A 23,883-nucleotide genomic window follows, 5' to 3' on the forward strand; every position below is an offset into this window, starting at 1 on the left:
GCACAAACACTTTCAACATCAATTTGCAAAAAGTGGGCGATGTGAGATACAGCCTACGTGTCACTTTATCAAGTTCTAATAAGGTTCAGTACGGACCGAACTACAAGGGAGGGAAAATGAAAGTTGCAAACAGAATAACTGTTGACAGAAAAAGCTAAATAAAGGATTTATGAGAGTATGAAATACAAAAGCAATACAGAGGAAGGGCAATGTAATTCTCCTTGGAAAGTTCCCAGCCTGAGAAAAGACAACACCAGCTGTTGTTAAATTTGTTTACATCTTTCAAGTAAGTCATTGTTTTTAACAAGGCCAAGAACTTTCTCAAAAGGAGAAAAATGAGCTTTGTTTTCATTTGAGAGCAAAAGGGAAAGTGAGCATTTCCCTTGATGGGAGCCAGCAAGCTTTTTTTATTAGAAGTGATAGTACGTGTGTGTGTGTGTGTGTGTGTGTGTGTGTGTGTGTGTGTGTGTGTGTGTGTGTGTCTGTGTGTCTGTCAATGGATTTGTAGGTGTGTGTGTGCATATGTGCATGTGTGTGTTTGAGTGCGTGTGTATGCTTATGTGTGTGTGTGTGTGTGTTTGTGTGTGTGCATGTGGATGGATTTGTAAGCATGTGTGTGCACGTGCATGTGTGTCTGTGTGTGTCTGTGCGTGCATTTGTTTGTGTGCTTGATTGTGTGTGTGTGTGCTTGTGTGTCTGTGCGTGCGTGTGTGTATGCATGCATGTGTGTGTGTATCTGTGTGCGTGCATGTGTGTGTGTGCGTGTGTGCATGTGTGCGTGTGTGTGTGTATGCGTGCATGTGTGTGTGTGTGTGTGTGTGTGCACGTGCATGTGTGTGTCTGTGTGCGTGCATGTGCGTGTATGCGTGCGTGTGTGTGTGTGCGTGTGCATGTGTGTGTGTGTGTGCGTGCGTGTGTGTGCATGTGTCTGTGTCTGTGTGTGTACGCGTGCTTGCGTGCATGCATGTGTGTGTGTGTGTGTGTTTGTGCGCGTGCATGTGTGTGTGTGTGTGTGTGTTTGTGTGCGTGCATGTGCGCGTGTGTGTGTGCGTGCATGTGTGCGTGTGTGTGTGCATGTGTGTGTGTGTGTGTGTGTGTGTGCATGTGTGTGTGCGTGAGTGTGTGCGTGAGTGAGTGTTTACACAGCTGGAAGTAGAGAGTGGAATCACTTCAGCTGGCGGGGGTTCCTGGGGTGTCTGCTGTGATCCCATTAAAAGGCAGACAGACTCTGGCAGCCTCTTCAGAAAACAAGAGGACTTCACTTACCAAAATATCCCTGCATTAGAGCTCAAAAAGCAGTCCAAATCCCTACAAACCCCTGTTGAATTTACTTAGGGGGCAAATGGTTCCCTCTCTAAACTCCTGATAGCTGATTGCTCTGGCAGGGTTCAGGTGGATCTGCTGAGTGGCCTCATGCCCAGTTTCCACTCCATTCAAGTTTCCACTCAGACCCAGACTTGCCTCCACACCTCACTCTGGTCTCTCTTGCTCTCCCTCCAAGCCGCCCTCTTCACATCCTCCTCTCGGGCCCAGTCCAAAAAACAAAAACCCCCCACCAGATTTACTGAAACCTTCATATCAGTAGGTGTTTAAGTATCTATCTATCCGTCTGCCCGTCTCTGCTGCTCTCTCCCCCTCCTCACTCTTGTCCTCCCTTCCTGCTTCCCCCGTCAACCTGGAGTTTCCTGTCTGCTTCACCGATGAAGCTCAGAATAGTTGCGGTGGAGATCAAACTCCTTGATTTATCCATCTCACAAGTAGCTCTTCTGGACTGCGTTACAGGACAGGGCAGCCTCGGGTGCGAGCCAGGATTACACTATCGATCCCCGGCCCACCTCTGCAGCGCCACGCTCCGCCTGCCTGCCTGAATGTTTCCAGGAAAACTCACTGGCCACGCTGCGAAACCGCGCGCCAGGGATTGACAAGCCTCCAGGGCTCGCCTGCTTCTCTAAACAAGGCCTTTTCACAAGACACACACGCTTAGACAAGCATCCGCACTACACACACACAAGCGCAAATGCAAATCCGTCTATGAAAACACACGAGTGGAAGCCTTGCATAGCATGAGACCAAGAGTGCTGCTCACTAATCTTCTGGTCATTGTCCTGCAACAGAAATAGAGTTGGGAGACTTGAACCAATTAGCTGTGAGGGTGAAGTTGGGGGGGGGGCAGGACAGTGAGGGAGCACGCTGTGGTCCAGCAGGGCCTGTAATGTGGATCAAAGCAGCAGAAAATGGACTAAGTCTCTGTTTCATTAGCCTGCTGTCCCAGCCCTGCTCTGTTTACAGGCCTGATTGAGCTTCAGTGAAAGCAGATCACTCGCTGCTCACTTATCGTTTGTGCACCGTCCAGACCAATAAAACTCATATCCATACATAAACAAGCTGCCAGACCCTGCAGAGAAAAATCAGTGGCGTGGCTCGCATAGTGAAGCGCTCTTGCATGAAATTAAAGTGAAGACCAAGCAATTAAAATCACAGCATCAGATTCACACGCCGTGGGAGGTGGGGAGATTTGTGGATTAAAATGATAACCGCACATTAACTGCAACCAGACAGATGGACGGAGGGGTGGGAATGTGTGTGTGTGTGTGTGTTAGCAACACATTAGCAACATTTTGAAGGGGCTGATCCATACCTGTGTGGCCTTTGGTCTTTGGCAAATCAGTGGAGACGAGGGTCAAAACTGGATCTGGAGGACAAAAGGAAAATGTGTTATGCAGCTGTAGCCAGATGCTGCCAATAAACTGGGTCATCCTCAGGCCATTTACACAGATCTACAGTACCCATTCGAGCGAAATCAGATTTACCTCATCCGTCACTGAAATAAAAGCAAAATGAGCTTTTATTGCACTTAGCAGATTACGTACACGGATTACGTCTTCATAGCAGACCGTAAAGATCAGTGAGACCAGATCTTTACTTTGCCGTGATAAAAGCCGAAGCCTCATAAGCTGATCTCTCTCTCCGAATGGTCTCCTATCTTCTCGACATGAAGCGGGTGGAATCTTGAGCAGTCATAAACATTTGACAGGTTTTTGCAGCAGAGATGAACATGTTTAAAAGGAGGCATATGAAATAGGCATATGTGGAAACTGTGATCATTTAGGACAGGACTGAGCAGGAACAGCCATCATAAAGCTACATGTAAATCTTTTTTGTTCCCGTGCGCCAATTTACTTTACAGCCAATTGACGTAGACACACACTAAAGCAAAAAAAAAGTAAACAAGTAGCATCAACTGATCCGGGCAGTCACGAACAAGTTTTGATTTGTAGTGTTAAAAAAATAAATAAAGAACAGGTAGGTGCTGCGGGTAAACAGCTCTATACAATTCGGTTAACTTCAGAGGAAATGACTTCAAAACTTGAGCCAATAAATTAGGAAACATACACACACAAAACTTTAAACATTTATTTGAATGATCGAAAATCCAGGTCAGCCTCTTACTGCCTGCCATAGATGGCAGCATCTCTATGGGTTCCTGATCCAAAGTCCATCCATCACTCATCCTTAACGGTGCCCGCCGGAGATTTCTTGTAACAAAAGTTATGTTTGTATTCAGAGGTACTCTGCAAAACACACCGCATAACCTTGAGGTAAAAAAGAAAAAGAAAAAGGAAACATGTCGAGTGCATTTCCTTCCTCATAAAACATTTGCAAAAGCCGATTTTATTCAAATCTAGCATTGTTGACATTCACGTTTACAAGCTTGCCGTCTTCTTCTTTAATGGGTTTGCTGGCACGGCGCAGCATCTTTCCACTCCTGCAATCAAATACAGCATATCTGTCAACCAGCAGGCATCTGTAGTCAGTGCAGGTTTTCTCTGCCAAACATGTTGCTATTGTGGGTATGGCAAGCTATGGCGTGCAAACAACCAGCCTCAAGGAAAGAACTAACTCCCGCGTTGCCAACAACCGGATCTTTTTCGGGAGCCGTAGGCCGGCCTGCCCCCATGAAAACCTCAATTTCACAAAACAAGAACTGTTGAATAAGACCAATCGTGACCTGCGATAGACAGTTACACAATACACATTGTAATTGACTCAGGGCCACATTACAGAGGACATCATTAACTCCAGATCATCTTTGAACTACCCTTCTGCATGTACCCCACACACCTGTTCACATTCCTTTTCTATGACAGCACTGCAGAGGGGGGCAAACAGCATGGCACGTGCCTGAACGTATACCCCGGCAAACATCAAACGCAGTGAGCGCACAGGTACACTCGACGTATGTGAAGCGTGCATACGTGCCAAACGGACCCTGTGCAGCCCTGTTTTGATAGGCAACGTGCAAGTGTTGGAGATGAGGATGTGTGTGAAAAATTGGGCCTGCTCAGAAGCTGCTGTGCATGAAGCCTTGGAACGCACACATGGAACACGTAATTGAATGAAAAACGGTCTCTCCCTGGATCGAGACAGTTCTCTGGCACGGCAATGAAAGCATGAGGTCGGTGCAGGCTCGAGTTCTTCTGCTGCTCCCATTGTGTTTGTAGCACTTTTATTCGGTTAGCCACTTTGAGCGCTCGCGCTACATCCTCCATTGTGCCAAAGCATGCAGAATGTCAGGAACCTGTGTTGTTTGATAGTTTGCAAAAAAAGTGTAAATCAGATCTAATAAAGGGTGGAAAGGTTTCCAGAAGAGAGAGAGACGGAGAGATTGGCAGAGTGGTTGGCCTGTGCTGCATCTCCTGCTGCTGTTGCTGCTGCTGCTGCTACTCTCCTTCTCCAGGGTTGCCAAGACAGACAAACACACACACAAACACACACACACACACAAAAAACAGTCTTCTCTCTGCTGGGCTTCTCAACCTTGACACTATCGCTGCCGTTCACAAGTGCATAAACCAAAGTCAGCCATGAGGAATGAGTCAGTGGCGTGCTGATACGTATCGCGACAAGGTGCAGCAGTTCTATGCACACAAACAACAATGAATGGTAATGTGTACGCCAGACAAGGGCTGACAAAGTCTCAGTGATTTACAATCCACAGCCGCAGAGAAAGAAACCATATGTGTCAACAAGATTTTAGTTTTACTTGCTTTTTGAACGCTGGCTTCCACAATCAACAGAGCATATCTCATTCTACCGACTCCCTGGGAAAGTTTTAATTATCTCTAAACTAAATAGCAGCCCGTTCCCTTCGATAAATGGGGAAAGTGTCACGCAGGATAGAGAACTTCCCCTATGAATTATATTTGAATCTTTCACCGTTTTTTTTTCATTGTTTAATCGAGAGAAGCTATGTTTGATTTTGAAATTTTCTTGGCAGTCTGATATGTAGAGATAACAAGGTGGGTAGCTTGAAAATTAAGATGCACCAGTGACTGACATCCTGTCTTTGATGTCTGTTGAAGTCAGGCCAACTATAGGTGCAATGACAAGACCAATGACGGATAGAATGTAAAACTGTCATGAAGTAATATATGGACTAGGAAACATTCATCAGTAAGAAACAAACTCTTAAATGAGTGTTAGGCCTGAAAACTATAATTAGATAGACAGTATACACTGTCATTTATTTTCTACAGATATCTTGCTGGTACATGTGTAAAATAAACTTGCCTTATTAATTGGATTGAACTGCCTATTCAAAGTTACCTGACAGTGTTTACAGGACATTGGTACCTCTTTTAGATTTTGGCATTCATCTATCAATCTGTTGATTAGAATGTACCAGTAAAAGTTGTACTTACATTAATGTCGTTACATGGATTCACTATATTGGTTAATGTCAGTGTCAGAGCTTATGAAAACTGAGGTTACAGAAGGTTGTTTTATATGATGTTGTTTATCTATTGTGAACAATGAGGACCACAAACATCGAGGCCTTTCTGATATGGATATTGATGACTGATCTTCTAGTTCTGACATGTGAGAACCAAACTGATAGGAGCTTAGAAGGTGCTATCAGTTCTTGCTTTGTTGGCTGTGTGTTTATTCATCACTTCAACTCCCCATTTTCCTGCAATTTTATAGCCCTTTGCAGTGTTGCTACACCCGGTCACTGGATCACAGCCTTGCTTCTCTCCTTTTTCAACAACTATGGCCAGGCTTTTTATAGATCATTTCCATTGGTCTTCAAACCGCAGCCTTGGACGGTCAATTGGATGTTTTCACACAACTAGTGGAGCCATGTCTTGTTTGTTTGGAGGATGTATCCAGCCCATCTCAATTTGAGACTTCTGAGGCATGATATGAATATTCCACATGGTCAAAACCTCACTTTCAACATTCCCGTTCTCCTCTTTACAGATGACTGTACTCTGTACCGACAGTGCAGAAATGCAAGACATGGTTCAATGCTTTTCTAAAAAAAAATTGGATTTCTTCAGTCTCAAACATGTGAGACACCAAGAATGAATCTACTCCAGGAAAACCACCTGCATGATATTCAATACCATTAACAGAGAATCTCTCAATGCGTTTGAAACATTCATCTTGGTAATATTCCGTTTTGAAACTGGCACATGGAGTGAATTGCAGCAAAGCAACCAGAGCGAATGGCATTGTTTAGGCCATTGTATTCCCCAGACAAATCCACTTTCATGCAAACCGTCTCCGTATGCTAACAAGGATCGAGTGACTTGATGGTCGGCTGTGATGCACGAAATAGGAGAGAGACATTTGTTGGACGTTTTTTTCTCTACTGACAGTACGCGGAGTGTAAACATTGAACTGTTATTGGAAATGTGCGTGATAAACCGCTTTTCACCGAGTTATCTAAATCAGTTAAAAAAACCAAGCAGGATTTTATGGATGTCACCTCAATTTTCATGGTACAGTAGGTGCTCCCAAATGTAAAACAATGACAAGACTTGAAATGAAAAGTCTGCCCTGGCTTTAAATACTCACACATACGCCAGAAACAAGCAAACTGATCAGCATGTTTCATAGCTCCAGACCACACTGGAAGAAAATGTACTGAGAAAGAGGGCGATGGAGGGGTTTAATGGCCTCATAGGGAGCCGTTGAATGGTTTTGGCTTTGAGTCTCCGAGGCAGAAGTTTGGCTGTCATGTAAACCCAGACACCCTTGTGATGGTTGGTTTAGTGGCAGGTTATATAAAGACGGAAAGGTGATTAGAGAGAGAGGATTTAGAGAGGCAATGAAAGCAGACAATAGCTCACTGAGCAAGTCCCTTGATTAATTCCACATTCTTTTCTGGCACACAAAGATACACTTCTCTGCTGATGCTATCCCACTATCTCTCCTTTGTGCACACATATATAGAAAACCATGCAGTCTTGACCCTCACACAGGACCCAGAGAAAACGTGCCATCCCGCCAACAGGTTTAGGAGCTAACCAAAAAACACTGGTAGTGTCATTAGGGTACACTCTATGAGCCAAGGTTTCACATAAGGGATTACAGTGTGTGCACAACCTGAAACATTGTCCATGCTTCAAAGCCACCCGGGGCATCGGATTTCACTTTTCTCTCTTATAAATCAGTCACAAGTGCATGCGGGGTGTGTCGCTCTGAACAGGAGCCATGATAGAAAATCCAATCCTCTTCCACTGATCCCGAGGTTTGACCAAGATATAACTGGAGGATCCCAGTACTTGCTGAACTGCTTAAATCATGACCAAACCAGTATGACATACTGTTATTCCTGTTTCTAATTAGGTCAGAATCCAGCTTTTTTGTTCATTTGAGTACAAGGCCCTGGTGTACTGCGGTCCCACCTGCACCATGAACACGCATTCCAAGACCTAGTAGTGACCCACAAGTCTTTAACACTGCTCCATTGCACAGCTAACATGCAAGTTTCTCTTTAACGTTCAAGCGTAATAGCAAACACATTGAGAACGAAGCTCTAAATATGTAGATTTGACGTTGCCAATCGATAAACGAGAAAGAAGCCCATTATCACGGCTACTTCGGGCTATTCTGTTGAGAGAAAGAATCAAATACTTCTGCCAAATAATCCATGTTAATTATGATAAGGAGCCTTTTTATTCACCCTCGAGGTAAAAGAGTTAGAGTTAGATCATTCAGTCTTTATCACAGTAGAGGTGATGTTTTCACATCATTTGACATTATTAGTCTGTTTGAACACACACTGAAACATAAACAATCTCTACAGGCAAAGGTCCGGATTCAAATTTTATGTGAAAATACCATCTGCTTATAGTTCATGGGACTACGAATGTAAGCCATATAGGGGGAAAACTAGTTTGCATGAGGTCATAAATGATATGTATTTTCCATTCAATGCTTCGAGATTCATTTATTTGAGCTTCCTTCATTTAACTGCGATCCAAAAATAATAACGTCTACATTCTTTATATCCTCCAGAAACACGGCTATCATGCTTGATCGGATCAGATATCGCCGAGATGAGCAAGTCAAAACAAATATCTAAAGCGACCCTTGTTTGATTCACAGCAGTCAAGTCTTTAAACAGAGTTATCCAGACCAGGAACTGTTTATGTGTATGGTAAATCTGCAGGAAGCATCAAGGCCCTAAATCAAGATCAGGCTGTAATTCAAACTAACGTCCCGCTTGAAACCAGTAGCCATGACAGCCTGAGGCCAAAATCACACTTCTTCAGGAACAAAAACATCGCAGCATTCTGCACCGAAACACAAACACCCCAAACAGCGACACCACCACCTATCCTATCGTATATCCTTACAACAGCAGAACCAGAGGCCTAAACTGAACCACAGGTCCCCCAGGAATAGAGGGGCAGAGTGAATGAAAATCCAGACGCATACAACACTACTGTTAACCTGCCTGAGATCGAAGCTTTCACGTGTAAATACACACAATTGTGTGAATGAAAATTTGAAAGAATTTGCAAACAGTTGTCGACATAGGCAAAAATCTCATTTTATAATACTTAGCGGTAGTGCTACTTACAAATAAATCATTAGGACTTGCGGTCCAAACCAGCTAGCCCATTGATTTATAGAGAGCAGAGCAGTGTGGTATCACATTCTTGTTGGACCACGGCACCCTTTGGCAAGTGAGGCCGCTATTCCACCCTAAAGCGGCAAACACACGCTCAACCCAACATCCCTCTCTAACCTCTTCCGGCCCCCTCCTGGCTACTGGACATAATGGTTTACCCCCGCCAAGGCAGAACTGTTTGTCAGGCACTGAAACATTAAAAAAACAACACTAAACGCAGAGGCTCCTTTTTTTCGAGTTACAACGAGTTCTGCCAAGAAATGTAATTTATGACGTTTTTCTACAATAACATAATAAAGCCCTACGAGATGGGAATGCCTGTTTTTATTCCGACTACAGGAGAGGAATTCAATGGAAAGTAGCTGGGAAGAGACAATCTGGTCAGAGTCAAAGTACACTGCGAATGTACTCAAGTGGTTATTTGCTGAAGGAAGAGTATGTGCTGGAACCGGACAGAGGCATGTACTGTATCTCTGAGGGAGCTGAAGGCATTCGGTATGGTGGTCAGGTTGGACCCGGAGCCAGCGTTTAGAGTGTGCCTCGTGTCTCAAACAACGCTTTTGAGTTACGGCGCATTGTTCGTGGTCGGGACGTGCGGTTGAGTAGAGGTCTAGCGCACATTGTGAGCTCCGCTTTCTGTGGCTCTTCATTTAAATCTCTGCCGTCTCAACAAAAGAAAAATCGTGGTCTCTGGAGTCAAAAGTTTAATGGGATCGACATCTGCTTGTGATGTATATATATGAATGTTTTTCCATTGTATTTCATTCATGAGGATCACTGGAGATCAAGCATTGTAAGGCTTCTTGGCCTCGGCCCATCTGTATTACTGCAGGGAAGGTATGAAAGGTCAAAGGTTGTACGATGACTCACTACTGCTACTACAGTAGCAACACAACTGATCACCACCACAACCCTGTATGGGTTTCCTGTCAGTCCACAAAAAACACACGAGACAAATACTTTCATATCCCGACTCTCACATACTGATGCCTGGCCATGCTTGGTAGTAAACATATTAAATTGAACAAATTAAAAAAAAAAAGGTTAAGGGAACCAAACCACCTAGTTAGCTTAAGGAAACCATAAAAGTAGGGCTTAAAATAAGTATGTAAACTAAGTCAAACATCGGAAAAACGTATGGAAAACACGTCAAAAACATCACTGGCTTGACTTTAAAACAACACTTGAGGACACGAACACCGGTCCCCTGGTTGAAAGTCCTGTGTTTGTTTTACCATTCGCCCCCACCCTGCGTACATCACCACACCCCCAGAGAGCAACGTCCCTGGATTAGTATCAGTCCTGCGAACCACTTGGTTAAATAAAGCATTAACATGGATGGACAATAGGTGCCCTCATTTTAACAGGATGTCTGACCGACGCTGTCATGGTTTGTCTGAAAAAAAAAAAGATTTTTGTCTAAACTGCCTGCTTTTCCCATAATAGACAGCAGGAAAATTATACAAACAGGCATCAGACTCAATGTTTACTCTGCAGTACAAACACCCAATAAACCTGTCTGGAGTTTAAAAAGAGAATACACATGGTGACACCAAAACACACACACACACACACACACACACACACACACACACACCCCACAGTGTATTAAGCCCGGCTAGCCAGATCAACTTACTATCAAAGCATATCACCAGTCAACTGACATCACTGCATTGTGAGCCACAACGCCACAGAGCCAAGAAACACAGGGAACAGCTCTTACAGAAGTAGAAGACTGGAACTGTTGTTGAGGCATACCGGTCATATTTGACACCGACAGGATTGGTTGGGTGCCACCTCCCGTAGAATGAATATTTCTGCCACATTGTGCGATACATTTAGGAGCAGCTTAATCAGAAAAAATCACATTTTTCAGCATCAATGGCAATTCCAGTGACAGCCAGGAGCCTGCCACATGAGCTCCGCCTGCCTTTAGGGTGGGGGGGCTTAGTGAAAGAGGCTAGCAAAATAACATTCTCCAGCTATGCTAATTGGCATATTTTCACATGGGCTGGAATGCTATGATAACATCCACCTCCATTCCCCCGAGGAGGCCTTGATCCTGCAGGCGTTTACTGGGTCAGGGGACCTTGATGTGGATGAAAGCAAGGTGGAGGGGCTTCATTATGGATATACAGAGCAGGGGGGGATGGTCTCTCACTCTTGGACAGACACGTGGTATTTGGATCTGTTGGGGGGATGCGGATGCTTCTCGCAATGGTATTTTGATGCGTTGGGGGATAGAGGGGGGGCTTCGGCTAAAATGTCTGTCATTTAGGGGCCTCTGCTGTCAGGTAGCTGTCACGCCCCATGCACAGCGGGGGGCCATGAGGCAGGGGGACCAGTGAGGAAGTGGGGTGGGCTTTTGGGACAAAGTGGAGCCCTGTCTCTGCAGGGATGGTTAAAGAGGCATGGGATTGATGGTGTGGTGATGAGAGATGGAGATGTCAGGGAACAGACAAGCATTCAGAGTGTGACCAGTAAGAAAGGCCTACTGGGGGAACTGTGGGGCCCATCATCACCTCCACTCTCTGACCTGGGGAGGAATCATTGTGGGGGGGGGGAGGAAGAATAGAGAGAAAGGGGGGACTGTCCAGTAGGGTTCACACACACACACACATCACCCCACTATGGTTTTATTATTCTGGAGTGCGACCTGAGCCCCGGCTTCTACAGAGCCTACAGTATGTGTACGGGCAAGACGCTGTGAATCAATTACTCCTCTATGCTACCAAAGTAAAAAAAAAAACAACAACTTCACAGTGCGTCATGCTAGTAGGTTGTGGAGAAGAAATAATAAACCTAGCTGGCTTCCTTGTTGGAAGTAAATGACATTTTGGGTCACAGCGCCATCGCGGAGCCTCCCAGATGTTTCAGCAGACACAGAAATATGAGACCCGATAAGGATCAGGAGTCTCAGGTCATACCAGGTACTCAGAGGGAGACCGCAGGCGATATTCATATACGAACGTATGTAGGGATGCATCAACAAAACTTTATTTCCGTTGATTCATATACCTCAACCCTATCTGCTGATATACACTTATGTCTTCTTTGCATGGAACTCATTGGAAGCATACGGGTAGTTTGTATGCACTTAGAGAGTAGACAGAGATATGTGAAATGAAATGCCATCAAGGTCTCAGGTGGGATGTGAAGTTCATGGTCAACGCTTGGGCCACTATTTTTGATCATTTTACAGTTGGTCTCATCCGGCTGATACCCGGACCGGTTAATAATGATTTGATGGGACGCCACCCAAGGGTAAGGTAAGGTAAGGGTGTGGTATATTCCCATGATAGGAGAAAAATAAACTCCAAAGTTACCTTTTCCAAGCATTAGACACATCCTGTTTGTTAATGTTTCTTTTCTGGTCATTGATTTTGCATCTCTGTTGGGAAATGTATACAACACTTCATTTAACAAATGATTAAAGGTTTTTTTTTTATGTGTGCATGCACTGTATGTTTATGTTTATTTGAAAATATTCTCACTTTCGGGACTGTGTGAGGTGCATTTAATTCCTGGTGGCTTCCTGGTGACTGTGGAGTAGTAACAGGCCGAGAGACGGATGAATCGGCTATTGTTTGGGGTGCATGTGGCACATACGTCGAGGGACGGAGTAACCAGAGACAGACGCTCTCCACATCCCCACCAGGGAGCTGAGCTAGAGAAACTCTAGTCACGTTCAAATAAATTCTTTCCTGTCCAAATTGACACCCTTCCGTTGCCATGGTGTGGCTTTGGTTTAGTTTACAGTAATTTGGGAGTCTGGGTGGCACAGGAATGTGGTGAGGGACAGAGGCTTATGGTGCACTTAAGACGTGCGCAAATTATGGGGTGGGTTTCCCAACACTTATCACTTTTTCAAATATACAGAAGAGGTTTACCTGCTGCTACACAGAGGCAAGCAATCATTCAAAATGGGTTAAATATAAATCATCAACAAGCTATACTCCTGCTCTGTTGACGTTTAAATCCCCCCTAGTTCTTGCTCTGTAATAAAGGCTCAGGATAATCACTGACCCATTGATGCTTATTTCTTTATAAATGTCAGTGTCAGTCTGTGTCGTCTGGATGGCAGATTGAAGGTGGAACTTTTTTCCCTTGACAGCTCGTACGGTACCTCCTATATGGACCAAAGGGGCATAAAATGACCCACTTTAAGGTTAACTGGAGGTGCTTACGTCATGTGAAACACACTCTCGTGTGTCAAATATCAAGCAGACCCGATTTAAAGTAGCCTTGACACTAGGCCACGCCCATTCTCTGCCAATGAATCTGCTCTGAATAAAAAATCAACAATCAACCTCACCAGATGCAAAGCATCCAGCGGGTGTGTGTGTGTGTGTGTGTGTGTGTATTTTGTATCAGGTATAGTATAGCCTGGCTCCGCAGTGGGAGTGAACGTTCCCATGCTCACAACCAGTAAAGCAGACGGACTCAGTTTTGGTCGATTTCAAACAATGGCCGACCCTCACATGGTGCGGTCTTCATTTTCAACAGGCAAGATCTAATAAACGTTGCCCATGTACACAGGGAAGACAGACACATGGTGTTCATAAGCCGCATTAATGCTCTCCCTGCTGAAAGGTAATAGAATCCCCACAGCACAGGGAAATGAAATACACACATGGATGCAGGCGCACATCCTCAGCCAGATAGCATCTCGCTTATACTCACCGTCTGTCTTCCACACTTTTCTGCTGTCATACACAGCATTCTTTCCAAATGCCTGTTTTAATGTCAAAAACCTTGGGGGACGAGGTCTTCATTATTGCTGTTGTTTAAGTTAGTGTCACCTCTTCTTCTAAAAGAGGTAAAGACAAGTAAGGACTATCAGCACAGCATTCATATGAATGACATGCATATACTAATGCAGGAAGCATTGTGTGCCTTATATTATAAAATGAGGCAGAAGAAGGCTCCGGATGTCTGCAGGACATCTGACTTTCATGCAGGAAACAAGAGTGTGTGTCTTCTCGAAAAACTGAATTAAACATTCATCTTCTTATTAAGCGTAACATACTGTTTTAGTAGTTTTAGTTGCCTAACCAAGTCACGATATAGTTGCACATAACTATAACACACAATATTAATACATTTACATTATTGTCTGGTTGATAGGGTTACAAACACATGAACAGGTGAGAAATGTCCTTGTTAAAAAATGGGGAATGGTCCAAACATTTAATTTCCAGAAAAGTTGATTTAAAATGTGAGTCATATGCAGAGCAATGCAGTGGTTATGTTTTCCAGTCACATATTACTGTGGAAATTAGAGCAGTCTGACTTCATGCTAGGAAAGCCGATGTAGCGGGGGAACAAGCAGAGGCCGGGCTATGCTTCAGTCTGCCGCTAAACCCCAAATTGTTTCCAATGCTTGGAAGCAGGCTCCCGATGGAAGAGCTCATCAAGAACACGGGCCTCCTCCAGATGACAACTTCTCCCCTCAATCCAAACCATCCTGCATCTTCAAGCGCGGATCGCTAATGATGTCTGCAACACGGACCGCTGGGGTTCCTACTGGTTTCAATGAGAGACCGGGCCAAACGTCAGTGTTTATAAAGGAGGCCTATTATCATTATTACCATTTCGTATTTCCATATGTAGCTGCCCCGACCGTGACCGCTTACAACCTGATTATTACAATAAATCTCTCCAGAAACAGGACGCAGAGCAGTTACTTTCTTTATGGCCGCCAGTCCTCTTTCCAAGGCTGATCGCCACATAGAACAAAAGATCAAATGTGTAGCGAAACGCGAGGCCAGGACAGTTAATCTCTCTATTTGAGAGACAGAAAACATCTCGGGTCAATAAAACACTAAAGTAATGAAGTGTAGAGTTTGCAGCGCGCTAGTGGAAGAACCTGACCTCGCAGTGTGCGACAACAAGGCCGCGTTAGGTCCACAAACGTCGATGCCGGAACATAAAAAGGCAAAAGAGAGACGCTCGCGGGAAGAAATACGCAGTGCTGACTGGCTGCTGGGAGATGAAGTGCCGAAGGAACAAGGCTGTTGTTTCTGTGCCTGCAGTCGTGAAGTGTAAGAGGGTTATAATCCAAACACGTGTGGAAACTTGCTGTTTCACTTCATTTTCCTTCAGCGTTCCTTTTTTAATATTAGCTCACAGCTCGGTACTCTACAAGGAGATTCAAGTGGAGACACCCAATAGATGCATTCCAAAGTAGCGGCATTAAATCAACCGAGCAGACGATCTTCAAAACACACATGCGGGGTGTTAAGAGGTCATGTCCACACGGTACTGCAGGGGACAGAATAATCTGTGATCTCATACAGTCTTTTTATTTTAAAGGTCATTTTCAGATTCTCTCGTCTGGATCTGACTGCAGAAGATTTCTTCATGTATCAACAACAAACTTGTCTCCCACTAGTATTCATTAACCCTCTTCAATTAATAATTAGAACTCATCTTTTTTACACGGTGGGGACTGCACCGCTAGTGTCTGGTTGAAGACATTATTTAAGCTGTTTTAACGGATCACAAAAAAGGAAAAAAGAAGAACATGACCAGGCCTTGGTAAAGATTTATAACTCCTCTCTTCTTCTCCTGGACTCTACTGGAGGACGAAGCCAAAATGACATAAGGCTGACGGAGGGCGCACCAAGCTGTGTGCAGATTTGCATGTTTTGCACACGGTTTCAGTTAATGACAGTGTATCATTTTTATCTGGAGCCATTGCCTTGAGTCTTTGGTGATGGTGGGTGGGAGCCAAGGCCTGGCTCCGCTGCTCCATGTAGGATCTGGCTCTGTTTACCTAGTCTTGATGGAGTCCAGATGGGCTTCCTATGACTCTCCTCTCCTTTGCAGGCCTGCTGCGTCTGGACCACTGGTTCCAGCAGCCGGGAGGAGTTTGGAGTGTCGTCTCTGGATGGGCAAGGAAGAACACCGATGGTTCTTAATTGGGAGGCAAGAGGTGTTGGATGTTCCATCATGGCAAAGCTGCATATCAATTGTTGTGTGAAGGCCAGCTAGGGATGGAAAGATATGATCCATCAGAGAAAAAACGTCAAAAAGAATTGAACTTCATTCCTCTGTGAGGTGAATTTAAATTGATGGCGGACTGGCGGCCTGCCTCGCGTCCATTAATAATGTTAATGCATACAATAATCCTACACTGCAAACGCTTGACGTTTTCTTCCAGGACAACACATGACTTCTTGTGGGCCAGGTTTCACACTCGTTATGGTTAGCCTCAAAAGGAAACCAGGCCTTCCTCTCCTCCACGGAGAAGACAGGGGGCTTCAGGGGAAAATAAGCCCCTGGGCATGAGGGGCTGCGACCCAGTTTCTCTCTATGGAAAAGCAGTCATAAGCCCTCAGGGTAATAGCTTCCATGTGCAGAGCCCCAATACTCCAAACGAAAACTGTAATAACATGGAAAAAGATTCATGTTATTGCATCGCATGTCATAATCTTCAAAGGCTGACACTTCGGCTTGTCGGAGAGATGCACATCTGATGACTGCTGGGGCTGTAATATCAGGTCTGTTTAGATATATCAGCAAAGACCCTCATCACACTCTCTCTGTCTCTCTCATACACACACACACTGTACAATCACACTGTATGAGCAAAGCACAGCATAGCATGCAACACATATAGAATATATACGTTAGCCATCACAACCTTAAGACACAATTTCCTTCATTGGAAGTGCCTTCTATATGCTGGAAGATCTTCTAAACCAATGCTGACACAGGTTATGGTTTTACACACAACAATACACACTATACAAATCCTGACTTGACTTACCTTCATAATAAAGTCAGCATCTGAAGCCGACACAAGACGAGCTGTGATTACAAGCGGAAAGCTGGAATGAACACAGCGGTGCCGTAAGAGATAGCATGCTCATCCGTCACCGATACGACGGAATTGACACCCGTCCAAATCAAATGAAAACACACCCTGACTTTGATAGTACAAGTCCTCATTTTCCACCCAGCCTCTTACTTTGCCACAGGCGGTTTACTGTGGCTGATGTCAGTGTTACCAACTATTGAGACCAGAGACACACATTTGTGAACGCATGCTTATATAAAATGTGTACACGGAGCCGGGAATGTGCAAGTACAAAGCAGAAAGTTCACCCCACACTCTCTCTCTCTCTCACACACACACACACACACACACACACACACACACACACACACACACACACACACACACACACACACACACACACACACACACACTCTGTTTTGGAATAAAACGATCTCGGCCTTGAAATCTGAGATCGCCGGTTGCGTCAGTTGGGAGGCGAGATAAACACTTACAAATATGCACATGCATGTGTTCTCTGTAAAATATTTCTGATTGCATCCCGCTGCGTCCTCAATGAATGAGCCCCACGGACACTTCAGTAGGATTTCTCTACACAATCCAGACTACACTGGTCCCAGCCAGCCATGTCAGCGCTGGAATAACCTCCGAGAACGGTTCCTTGGTTCCTTCCTCCACAACCGATTTGTGAAACGCACAAAAGCGACGGTGAAAACCTCCGGGGTTTAACTCGGGCCTGTGATCACTTTCAAAAGCTAAGATCACATCAATGTGGCCCCGGTTTGGACCTGCATCAGAATTGGAGGCGGACAAATGGTGTTTATTGTGTTCATGTGGCGATACCGCCTTTATTTGTGTGCGACGTATGTGCTTAGTAAGTGCATGTGACAACAAAACAACGACCTCACATTGAATGAGCGTGTCACTAATTTATGACACAGTGGGGTTCACAGAAAAAGACATGAACTGATGGTTTTGATGACAACGATGGATTTCTTTGACCCCCCAACAGGGTTCTTGTGCGTGGTAGGTCTTTCTGCACATCCAGACTTGCAACCATGTCAGAGGAGCATTATTAAAGGGCTGTCATTGTTTAAGACTAAGAACTGGCACGAGTTGATGTGTTGTGGGCAATGATACAGATGATTTATTAATCTGCCGGGTCCCATCACAACAATACGCTTTGTTGTCTTCATTCTCCTGACCGAATGATCCCTGACCAGCCAAACCCACATCTGTGACAGCATCACTCCCCCTCATCACTCCTCTGCTCCGCTCCCCCGAGAACAACCCCGACTTCAGTGGCCGCCTCCCTCGCCAGTCATAAAGTCAAAGTGACGGACAGCGGTAGCACTAAAGGAATGAATGAAACCAATGAATGTTACTGAAAAAGGCATTCCATTATTTAATTGCATACATGGACTTTTATATGCATCAGCATTTAAGCCAGTTGGAGGAAGGAAGGCAAGTGGTGCTGACACTTTCCATGAGAACCCTCCGTTACTTAACACCCATGTGCCGAGACATTTACCCCACCAGACTGGGCCGCAGCGGTGTGGCTGCCCAGGTTTTTTTTTTATATATGATGACGGGTAAATGGATATTCGCTCTTAATGCTCAACAGTTACATGGTTACGCAGGCAAACACAGTCCTTCAGTCCACAGAAGTCCTCACACATTCATGTCCCTGTTGAATCCTCTTTATTTTCTCTTTTCTTTCCATTTCCCTTGCTTTGTAAAAAAAAAAAAATCATCTGGCGTGAATCCGCTCCAAATTTCTTACTTCAGTGATTGCTATTCCAAAATTTGACAGATGACAAAAAATATTGCACTCACTCACCCATCCACCTTCAGCATTATGGCATGGGTTTTTCCTGCACTGGCAGGTAGGGATCCCTCGTGGGTAAGTCTGCCTCTCTTACAGAATCCGCCGTCTTGGTGCTCCAGGAATATTTGTTCAAAACGCTACGAGCTGTTGGACCGCCGTAGCGGTGGAATGAGCGGCGTGTCCAGGTGCACTCAGTGCCCCTTCTGTCTCCAAGGACAACTACATCACCATCGTTCTCCCAGATAACAATGGAATGATTGGATCTTCCTGAGCCACCAACCTGACTCCAAATTCCATCCGCCGGAGCATAGAGACGGTACTGTTCCTTTAACACTCCAAAACAAACAAAGTAGGCGACCTACCCTCTGCAGTCCACTCGCAAATATGTCCGACATTTTCTCCATAGACAGCCAATGATCACAAAGAGGTCATTCTATTTCATTTTGACCTCCGCAAAAAGGTCACTCTCACTTTTCCTGATTTATAGAGTCCCTTCCTTTTTCTTCGTTTAAACTCTGCCCCCCCCCTCCCCCTCCCTATATCGTCCCTTCCCTTTGCTCTTAAATAACAACAGCTCTGAGTGGTTTAACACACCCAGGTCAGGGTCAAGCAACACCCAGTGTTCGCCGGTGACCTTCGCAGCAGCTGCAAATGCAAGTGCTTTAGCAAACGCAGTCGGGGTCAGAGATCCAGCTATCAGTAAGACAGAGAATACACGGGCATGAATGCAAATACACGTGCCAAGGCATCTGTGTTGATCCAGCGCTGACGGGCGGACGACAGATACTGTAGTCATGGACAGATGACTCGATCTCTGAAAATACAGCACACACGCTGCTACTCTGCATCTCTGACAGGTAGTAAGAGGTCAGTCAAAGCTCAGATGTTATTCTAAAAAGGGATTATTTTTCTACCTAACAGAGATCATGCTATAAAAGCAGCTTAAAATGGGGACCATGACTGGAAAAGCCGAGGAAAATTAGGAATGGCAGCCGTCCAGGCATTCTGACGTGTGAATCAGTGGAGCTTGAATCTGGAAATGGAGTTCAGCAAGTTCAAACACAAATGAAGACAGATTAGGCTTATTACAAACATACCAGCGTGCCTTTACAGTGAAAATGCTAAGGCGGGACAAGTATGACACACTGCTGTGTATCTTTGGTCAACTCCGATGGCATTTTCCTTCATGGGTATGAAATCAGCAAATGTGGCGGCCTGCTAACAGAAACTCCAGCGTGTGTGTGTTTTATAAGTGAGCACATGCCTCGAGTTAATCATGTGAAGCTTCAGGAAATGATGTCATGAACAAAAAAAGGTCATAGAGGGTCACCTAAGAAACAACACATCCTGACATTTAGAGCATTGGATGATAAATATGACAATAAATACATGGGAAATATTAATTTTCAACTCTATTGGTACAGGATGTTACTGGAGAATATGATCATTTTTCTTGAAGATTTCTCTGTAAGAGATTAAACAGCCCACCTTAACATACCGCGAGAAATGTCCCTTATTTGAACTGATGGTCCAGTGTACTGCCAGCATAATCCTAATACCTAAGCCAACACAAGCTTCAACCGGGCCAATACAAGCCCATAAATTCCCCTTGAGAGTCAAAGTTGGAAAGTGTGACAATGGACTGACAGACAAGGGACAAAAGAAGGACTGCGGTTCCAGAAACAATAGCGCTCAAATGTTTTGGGGATCATACACATGCAGATGATAATACTGCGGTGGTGTGGCGGGATCCTTGCGGAGAGATAACTGGTGGGAGAATGAGAGAGAGAAGCTGCGCGGTGCGTCTGAAGATGTTGGATAAGTGCATCGGGGCTGAGTGAGCAGGACTTGCGGGGTCTAATAAATCCTCAGACACGTCCTCTGCACCCACGCGGGGACTATTTGACGTCGACTTGACTGATAGCAGATCACACACAAAACTCTTTATGTGACATAAATATGACGTATCATGGCACGTGTGAAACACATTTTGGATATTCTTTTTCCCGGAAAATGTAACCGTATACAAATGTAAAAACAGTGAGGTGGTGTGTTCAAGAGAACATCCGTTATCAGCCCAGTGATATGAAATATGCTTAAACAGCGTATGCAGGGGGGCCATTAAATCTTTTCTGTTGTGCGTGTTGCCATGGCTCCCGTATAACGTACACAAACTGATTAGAGGCCTTCATGACCCTGGCAACATTTAGACAGAAATACTACCAGGAAATGACACAAAGTATCCATCGCTGTTGAGACTCTACTTAAGATGTTTACATCACTATTATCATTATTTATTACCATTATGTCTATAGTACAGCTGGAAATAATGGTGCTATTATTTGCAAGGTTGTCAGAGGGGGGGAAATAATTGGACATTATGCTTGCATGAACAAAATTATATAAAAGTGAAGAAATAAAAAATAAAACACTTTTGAGAATCAAAACTGCTGGTCCTCTCAATATTTGTAACAATGTGAAATTCCAACTTAATCCTAACTTCCCTTCCTGCTGTCATGCAGCATAAGTGCATTTGGCTCTGGGAAGCTGCAAGCTGTTATGAATTGATATCCTTCTTACTCTGCCATTTCCCCCCCAAATCCATCCTAAATGACATTTGTCACACTCATATTTGTTATATTCACAAGTTACTTCAGGGTTGGAGGACTCTTGAAGACATTACCCGGACAACTTTGACGCTGATGGGGGTAATAACCAGGTCCTTACAGGTAATGATCGGGTCCTCTTGAGTTTCAACTCCTCCCCTGTCAAGGAGTTTTTCTTTTTGTGTTCATGCAGGAGTGAAACAAAACCACAGCACAAAGACACGGTCAGCTGAATCCCTTTCAGAGAGGATTCACTGTGTATCTGGTCACCACTTGTTGAAACTCATGTGCTGAATGTCCACCCCCTTGTGGACAAAAGGCATATTGCTCAGATTTGGACAGTATATATCCACGAGCAGAAGGGAATCTGCTGCAGGACAATATAATAAAGAAAATGAAAAAAACTTGGCAAAGGTGAATGTCATGGTATGTGAATCCTCCAATCCCTCCTTTCTGCCCTCACTGTTCTTATGAGTTCATCTTCATCAACCTGAGACGGGCCTATGGTTTGACTGTTCGTGCCAAGCTACATTGAAAAGCAGTAAAGGCTGCCAACTCCACACCCTTCGGGCCCGACTATAAGCAGCAATGTGCAATGAACCTGCTAACCCTCAGCTGCAGAAAAATCACACTTATATCGCTGTCACCGCAATGTGCTAACTTAAGAATGCTATTCCCAGTATAGCACAAGTGCGGCCACTGATGCACACACATGCGCCGTTTTCTTCATAACACCTCTCACTTCCTCTTCCCGTCAGCATAACGGAGAGTGAGGTTGGCATACGACGCTCCAGCGAGGACAAGGAGAGAGGAGATTTCTCTGAAACCAAACCTGAACTGTGATAGGTCTTTCCTTGTCTGAGAACGATTTAATCCCTGGGAAACAAGACGAGAGAGCACATCCTGAGGGTGCAGGAGCAAAAGAGTTGGGATGCCTTTGGCAATATGGTGCAACCCTGATCCGGATCTAAGCTATTGCTTTGCTTTGGTAGCGATTAACCAAAGCATTGCCGTGGCACATTTCCATTTAAATGTACTATTGCAACTCATATCTTCACACAGCAAAATCATGCACATGCACCCAGCAATAAGTGAATAATAATAATAAGGAAAAGATTAAGTTGCACATTCAAGCTGCTCCCATCCATAAACGATACATGTAGGGAGGAGTTTGAGTGTGTCGATGGATGGGGTGCAGAAAGCTTTCTTCATTCTAACACCATATTGTTTGAACCGTCTAGTGTTTCAGCAGCTTGCTTTAATCAAAGGCAGATAGATTCCAATCATTGGCCATTAAAATCCTCTCTCTTAAGGGGGATATTGCAAGTGGCACCACTCACCATGCAGATGGGGCAAATAATACTCACTCTTTCTTAGAAAGCTATGTAAAAAAGACTAAAGAATAAACAAATAAACTAAATATCCTGTGTGAGGAGGCATTGGGATCAAAGATCATTCCAATGATAATTATTAGCAACTGAGCAAAATAAAAGAGTAAGAGAAGCCAGTGTGGATGGATTAAACCAGCGTTTGTGTGAGCATGGAAGTGTATGTGAACGTGTGTGTAGCTGTATCTGTGTAATAATGAAAGTATAATACCCATCATCCAGTGCCAGGGCTGTGAACCACATCACAGCACTGGACCCCCCAGGGGGGACCGGGCCTTGCCAAAGCTCACATCAGCTTCAAAAGCCAAACACATAAATAACAACAAGAATAATTATAAACAAGAAGTATAACCATACCCCAGTTTGCAACAACCACACACACACTCCCAGCAGCGCGGTGGGATCTGATCATCTTGAAGCAAATCAAAAGCAACACTTTCTTTTCCTCTGAAGGTCCCAGGGCCGGCCAGTAGGATCCACCAGCTGTTTTTATGGATGTTATTGTTGGCTGTGGGAACGGTGCTTCTCATGAGCCAGACGCACCGCAGAGATGAATGCCTTTCATGTCACCGTCCCCCATCCACCTCACTGTTATGAGCGGCATTTGTGCTCATCGTTTCCTAACAGCTTGAGCAGGTGGAGGCCTCCCATTCTCCTCACTGAAGGTGCTTTACATCAGACATAAAGGGGAAGAAGCCACTGCTCCAGATAATACACCCCACCACCACACACAAAAGAATGCCACTAGCTGTCAATCATTTTAACTGACCCGGCCTCTCACATCCCACAAAACCAATCATCAGAGATTGTCAGTCGGCAGGTCTATAAAGCCTGGTGTTTACCCCGTCTAGACATTCTGGGGGACTGGCAGCCATGGGCATCCGAGTCGTATGCTGCACCCGGTTTAACCACAGATGAGAGCTCCACTGTCATTTAACATCGTGAATCAGCCCCTCGCACATTAACACGCTGTAAGAGCCGGGGCGTCGAGAAGCCACTTTGAGGAGGGATCTGAAAAAACAAAGCACAAGACGCTAGAGATTCCCTTTTGATGAAATGCATTAGCGACACCTGATTCCTGAGGCCAAACTGCGTGATGTAATAAAATCATCAAGGTGATGCTGAAGTATACCGTAGTTTCCCGTACCGCGTGTGTTAGCGTGTCGAGAAGTGTCTTGGAGCCGAACCCAAACACCATTAATTCTGCTCCCCAACAGCAAACATTGCACTTGAACGGAGCGAAATTTTCACAGTTATCTGAGCAAATAAGAATAGTTCTTGCTGCGGGTAAAGTGCTCTTCTCTCAAATATTATCCCCCCCCTCCTCCCTT

General features: G+C 44.7%; 1 protein-coding gene across 1 annotated transcript in view; it reads right to left on the minus strand.

Annotated features, from left to right (window-relative positions):
- The window catches only part of znf469 (zinc finger protein 469), a 143,660-nt gene extending 127,877 nt beyond the window's left edge, over window positions 1–15,783 (minus strand). The window contains exons 1-2 of the mRNA XM_084017758.1: window positions 15,705–15,783; window positions 2,639–2,692 (exon numbers count right to left, since the gene is read on the minus strand). The gene's annotated coding sequence lies outside the window, so the exon portion shown is untranslated. The remainder of the gene's footprint in view (window positions 1–2,638; window positions 2,693–15,704) is intronic.
- Window positions 15,784–23,883: the final 8,100 nt, after the last annotated feature.

The sequence above is a fragment of the Eutrigla gurnardus genome, assembly GCF_963514095.1.
Source record: "Eutrigla gurnardus genome assembly, chromosome: 9".
Classification (NCBI taxonomy): domain Eukaryota; kingdom Metazoa; phylum Chordata; class Actinopteri; order Perciformes; family Triglidae; genus Eutrigla; species Eutrigla gurnardus.